This window comes from Bufo gargarizans, unplaced genomic scaffold (genome assembly GCF_014858855.1).
Source record: "Bufo gargarizans isolate SCDJY-AF-19 unplaced genomic scaffold, ASM1485885v1 original_scaffold_1406_pilon, whole genome shotgun sequence".
In the NCBI taxonomy this organism is placed as follows: domain Eukaryota; kingdom Metazoa; phylum Chordata; class Amphibia; order Anura; family Bufonidae; genus Bufo; species Bufo gargarizans.
The window spans coordinates 93597-99596 of record NW_025334344.1 but is presented as its reverse complement, the minus strand read 5'-3'; positions in this window follow the sequence as shown (position 1 = coordinate 99596).

The following is a 6000-nucleotide window of genomic DNA, read 5'->3' as shown; positions in this document are numbered from 1 at the left end:
GATACTGCGCCTGCTCGGGATTTCGGAGGAGGAAAAGAGAGGAGGAAGCAAGGGCCGATGCAGTGAATACATTAAATGACGTAGTGGGGAGCGAGCAGCGCCGTAGGAAAAGAGAGGAGGGAGCACAGACGATGCAGTGAATAAATTAAATGACGTAGTGGAGGGGGCTGCGCCGTTCGGCAAGTATGTGGGAGGACATTTATTTTTTAGGAGGCCGGCTGGGCACTGCAGGGGGGCGTTACTGGGCACTAGAGCAGAGTAATAACGCCCCTCTGGGCACCTTGAGACTTAATTTGCATATCAGAAAAATCGCTTTTTAATAAGAATGAAAAGTTGAATAAAAGAAAGAAGACAAATGTAGGTAAGAAGGTACTTTATTGCACATTGCTATGTTAACGGTTTTATATGGTCAAAATAGACCAGATTCCCTTTAAAAAAAAACTATCACTCAGATTTCAACATGTCCTAGTTGCCTGTGGATGACACTGTTATAGGGAGGGGGATCTGTGGAATGACACTGCTATGGGGGGAGTCTGTGCGATGACACTGTTATGGAGAGGGATCTGTCGCGATGGACACATACCGTTACACTTAGCATCTTATGCTATATGTGTCCTCCATAGATCCACCACCCCTATAACAGTGTCATACCACAGATCCCCCCCTCCCTATAACATGTGTCATCCACAGATTCCCCCTCCCTATAACAGTGTCATCCACATATCCCCCCCTCCCCATAACCCCAGTGTCATCCACACGATCCCCCTCCCCATTAACAGTGTCATCCACAGATCCCCCTCCCCCTAGACAGTGTCATCCACCTCCCCATAACAGTGTCATCCACATATCCCCCCTCCCCATAACAGTGTCATCCACAGATCCCCCCTCCCCATAACAGTGTCATCCACAGATCCCCCTCCCTATAACAGTGTCATGCACAGATCTCCCTTCCTATAACAGTGTCATCCACAGATCCCCCTCCCTATAACAGTGTCATCCACAGATCTCCCTCCCCGCCGCTCACAGGAGTGTACATTTGACATTTCTAAACTGTAATCAATATCCTGCAGTAACTTTAACTTTAAATCAGGATTAAGCGGCCGCTCATCTCTACTAGTACCTTAACCTTACACCACTCGGCTAGCTTCGGTAACAGGGCCAGGCTACAGCCTACAGGCACTGCCTGTTAGTTGTTACAGAGCGAGCGCTGATTTCTGCAAGTCAGAGGATACGAATTACAGTTTAGAAGAAATGTACACTCCTGTGAGAGGTCCAGACCAGTGGCGGATCAAGAGCCTGGTCTCGGGAGGGGCACTTTCAGATTATTTTCTGTCTGCCGCCACAAAACTATGGTGCTTACAGAACAGACTACACAGTGTAGAGGTATACTGTATATTGTGTGGCACAGTGTATGCTATATGTGTATAACATAAACATATTTCCCATGAAAACTTACAATTACTTGGCTTGGCCCTTGGGGATCTCGGACACCACTTCAACACTTTGGCCGCGGGCTCGTGGAGCTGATGTTGTGTTTTATCCTAATAAGAAAGATTTTATAATAAGGATTTGGAGAAGGGGCAGAGGAATAGCAGAGCAAGGAGAGGCTGGTGCTGCTACTAGGGGGCTCATACCATGGGGGAGTAATAAAACCCATCATAATGCCCCCCCAGTAGAAATAATTATTCTTATAAATTGCCCCCTATAATGTACCAGTATAAAATGCCCCATATATAGTGCCCCAGTAGATGCCCTCAGTGTCCCCCATAATTTGCAAGTATAAAAACCGCCTTCTTAGTGCACCCCGTAGATGACCCCATAGTTATCCTCTCCCCCTTCCCCATAGTACCCACCATAATGTGTCCCAGTATAAAATGCTATTGTACAGAGCCCCCATATAAAATACCCCTTTTTTGTGGCCTTAGTAGATGCCTCTATAGTGCCCACCAATAATGTGCCAGTAACAAGAGCCCCCCCATCATGTGCAGGTAACAAGAGCCCCCCATCATGTGCCAGTAACAAGATCCCCCCCCATCATGTGCCAGTAACAAGAGCCCCCCATCATTTGCCAGTAATAAGAGCCCCCCATCATTTGCCAGTAATAAGAGCCCCCCATCATGTGCCAGTAATAAGAGCCCCCCATCATGTGCCAGTAACAAGAGCCCCCCATCATGTGCCAGTAACAAGAGCCCCCCATCATGTGCCAGTAACAAGAGCCCCCCATCATGTGCCAGTAACAAGAGCCCCCCATCATGTGCCAGTAACAAGAGCCCCCCATCATGTGCCAGTAACATAGAGCCCCCCATCATGTGCCAGTAACAAGAGCCCCCCACATGTGCCAGTAACAAGAGCCCCCCATCATGTGCCAGTAACAAGAGCCCCCCAATGTGCCAGTAACAAGAGCCCCCCCAATATGCCAGTAACAAGAGCGCTCCTAATGTGCCAGTAACAAGAGCCCCCCATCATGTGCCAGTAATAAGAGCCCCCCATCATGTGCCAGTAACAAGAGCCCCCCATAATGTGCCAGTAATAAGAGCCACCCCATCGTGTGCCAGTAACAAGAGCGCCCCTGCAAAAAGCCCCCCAAGTAAAAATAACATTCTCCTCCACATACTGACCTGGCTGCAGCCTCTGCTCCTCTCTCCAACATCCTGCTCTGTAGAATCTCCCGCTCATCTTTAGGGCCCGCCCCCTGGATGACGAGACTCCGTCTCTTCCCCTGACATCATACCTCCTAGGATCAACTCCATTCTAGACACTACGGTCGCTCTACTGCCTCATAGGCTTCAGGCCACTAGCCACTTGAAATTTCAGCTGCCTGGCGCCCCCTGCACTTTTGCGCCCAGGGAAACGGCCCCCACGTTGCTCCTGGTAACGGTTACATCTAGATATAAAACAGTCTCTAGTACATCCAGATATGAAATACAGTCTTTAGTAAATCCAGATATGAAATACAGTCTCTGGTACATCCAGATATGAAATACAGTCTCTGGTACATCCAGATATGAAATACAGTCTCTAGTACATCCAGATTTGAAATACAGTCTGAACGCACAGTGAGGCGAAGACTTTTGGAAGATGGCCTGGTGTCAAGAAGGGCAGCAAAGAAGCCACTTCTCTCCAAAAAAAACCATCAGGGACAGATTGATCTTCTGCAGAAAATATGGTGAATGGACTGCTGAGGACTGGGGCAAAGTCATATTCTCCGATGAAGCCTCTTTCCGATTGTTTGGGGCATCAGGAAAAAGGCTTGTCCGGAGAAGAAAAGGTGAGCGCTACCATCAGTCCTGTGTCATGCCAACAGTAACGCATCCTGAGACCATTCATGTGTGGGGTTGCTTCTCATCCAAGGGAGTGGGCTTACTTACAATTTTGCCCCAAAACACAGCCATGAATAAAGAATGGTACCAAAACACCGTTCAACAGCAACTTCTTCCAAAAATCCAACAACAGTTTGGTTAGGAATAATGCATTTTTTAGCACGATGGAGCACCGTGCCATAAGGCAAAAGTGATAACTAAGTGGCTCGGGGACCAAAACGTTGACATTTTGGGTCCATGGCCTGGAAATTCCCCAGATCTTAATCCCATTGAGAACTTGTGGTCAATCCTCAAGAGGCGGGTGGACAAACAAAAACCCACTAATGCTGTCCAATCGCAGCGCAGGGAGAAAAAAAGTACCTGGCTGTGACGCTCTGCGCTGTGATTGGACAGCACCACAGCCAAGGAGACGCACACAGAGAAAGACTGGGTATACTCCTCATTTCTCCGATGCTCAGTATTAGCATACTGAGCGCAACATTTGTGGGGGCCATAATGGGGTGCAGGAGCGATATTTTAAAAAAACAGGCAGGGTGGCAGCATCTGCGGGGGCTACCCCACAGGTACAGATATTTATCTCACTTACTACAAACCCATGAAAGGTCCTCTTTGAGCCACACATCCAAACCCTCACCTCCACCTGCAGTTTTCAACATTTCTCGTAGTATTCGCGCCTTCCTCACCCCTGAGTCACAAAAATACTAGTGCATTCTCGTCTCCCGCCTGGACTTCTACAACATCCTCCTGTGTGGCCTCCTATCCATAACTCTAAGGCTCCATTCACACGTCCGCAAAATGGGTCCGCATCCTTTCCGCAATTTTGCGGAAAGGGTGCGGACCCATTCATTCTCTATGGGGACGGAATGTGCTGTCCGCATCCACATTTGCGGATCCGCACTTCCGCATCCGTGATTCAGTTTCCGCAAAAAAATAGAACATGTCCTATTCTTGTCCGCAATTGCGGACAAGAACAGACATATTCTATTATGTCGGCAATGTGCGGTCCGCAAAATGCGGAACGCACATTGCCGCTTTCCGTGTTTTGCGGATCCGTGTCTCCGTGTATCCGCAAAACACATATCCAATCTATTCTCAACTCTGCTGCCCATTTAATCCACCTCCCTCCTCTGCCAATCCCTTCACTGACTCTTCATTGCCCAGTGATTTCAGATTAAAATACTTACAACTACATGTAAGGCCGTCCACAACCTGTTCCCTCCTTACATCTCTGACCTGATTTCTCGATACATCCCCACATAATCTCAGATCTTCACAGGACCTACTCCTCAGTTTTCCTGTCATCTGTTACTCACACAATCGACTACAAAATTGTCATGTGCCTCTCCCCTACTCTGGAACAAGCTCCCCCAACACATCACGCTCTCCCCAAACCTTCCCGGTTAAAAACCCACCTTTTCAGGAAAGCTTACCACTTGCAATAGCATGCTGTGGCCACACATCCAGATTAGCAGCCTATTCCCTCACCTCCTGTGTTCTCCGCTTACCTTGGAGATTGTAAGCTCTTGCGGGCAGGGTCCTCTACCCCTCTGTACCAGTCTGTTAATAGTTTGTTTATTGTATTTTTATATTTGTGTAACTTGATGTACAGCGCCATCGAATTAATGGCACTTTCAAATAACTAAATAATAATAATGATAATAATAATTAGTGAAGAGCGGCAGGGGCAATATTCGAATTTGTGATATTTTGTGAATATTTGGGCGAATATTCGCCATGAATTTGTTATCTCCAGTCATTACTTACTTTCTTGATTGCGAATATCGGCAATTGAAAAATTCACATTATGAAAATTTGCAATCAACACTACTCCTAAAGTCAAAGATATTGCAGCCTTCCCATTGGCCCACAAGCTGGAAGCAGGGAAGGATCATGTGTACTGATTAAAAAAAAATCTCGAATATTCGAAATGACGAATATATATCACTATATTCTAAATATTCGCAAATTCTCGAAGTGCCGATATTCGGGATAAAAATTCGCAATTTGATTATTCGTGATCAACACTAATAATAATATGAACTTGTTTTCTAAGGCTACTTTCTTCCTTGTGTTGTTGTTTTCCGGTATTGACATCCGGCAGAGGATCTCAATACCGGAAGAAACTGTTTCTGTTTAGTCCCCATGCATTCTGAATGGAAAGAGATCCGTTCAGGATGCATCGGGATGTCTTCTGCTCCGGCAGCATTCCGTTTTGTGAGCTCTTGCAGTGGTTTTGTGTCTGGTCATAAAAATGGAAATAAAAACGGATCCGGCGCTGAAAACAATATAGGTCAATGGATCTTTTTCCGTTTTGAGTTCACACAACCGCATCCTAACGGAACGGTGTGCAAAATCAAGATGGATCCATTTAATTCCAGTTTTGAGATCCTCTGCCGGATCTCAATACTGGAATTAACGACGCAAGTATGAAAGTAGCCTAAGCATTATTAGAGGTCTTATTATTACTGTATTATTACTGTAACCATTAGTGATGAGCGGCAGGGGCAATATTCAAATTCGCTATATTTCGCAAATATTTGGGTGAATATTCGTCATATATTCACAAATTCGCGATTATTTTCTTGATTGAAAAGAAAAAATCGCCAATGTAATATTCACGTAATACGCGCACAATACAGGCATGGGTCACTGTAGCTACTTTTTTCAAGCTGCTAGAAGT